The sequence below is a fragment of the Poecilia formosa genome, unplaced genomic scaffold (genome assembly GCF_000485575.1).
Source record: "Poecilia formosa unplaced genomic scaffold, Poecilia_formosa-5.1.2 Scaffold4, whole genome shotgun sequence".
NCBI lineage: Eukaryota > Metazoa > Chordata > Actinopteri > Cyprinodontiformes > Poeciliidae > Poecilia > Poecilia formosa.
In genome coordinates this window covers 284,540-285,290 of record NW_006799943.1, presented here as the reverse complement: position 1 = coordinate 285,290, position 751 = coordinate 284,540, and positions in this window count along the sequence as shown.

The following is a 751-nucleotide window of genomic DNA, read 5'->3' as shown; positions in this document are numbered from 1 at the left end:
CTATGTTGCTTTGATCAGATCAGTTTTGGACTATGGATGTGTACGGGCAAGCTGCAAAAACAGTGATTAGTAAGTTAGAAGTTATTCAGAATCAAGCTTTGAGATTATGTTGTGGAGCTTTGAAGACATCTCCATCTTTGGCAGTGCAGGTAGAAATGGGAGAGATTCCTTTATATTTAAGGCAAAAGCAAATTATGCTGAATTATTGGGTAAGTTTGCAGGGACATAAGGAGGAAAATAATACAGCAGTAGGAACTTTGAGACCTTGCTGGGAGAGTGATAAAGCTAAAATAGACTGTTTTGCCTGGGCAGCAGATAAATGCTCTAGGGAAATAGGTATACAGGGAAAGACGTACTCTGCTGCAGTGCCTTATCCAATTACACCTTATTGGCTATTTCCATATTTGAATGTAGATTTAGAAGTTTACAAAGAAATGCAGATAAATAAAGATAATAATTGGGAAAATTTTGTGAATAACAGAATTAGGAATATATATAAATCCTTTACAGTTATATATACAGATGGCTCAAAAGATTTAGGTTCAAATAAAACAGGATTTGCTTATGTTATTCCTGAACTAGGTATATTTAAGAAGCAAAGAACATCTGATTATTTATTTGTTTATACAGTGGAAATGTTAGCAATCCTGATGGCCTTACAGTGGATAGAACAAAATAGAATTGAAAATGTTCAGATTCATTATCATCATTAATGTCCATTTTAAATAGTTCATCTGAAAGTCGTATGGAA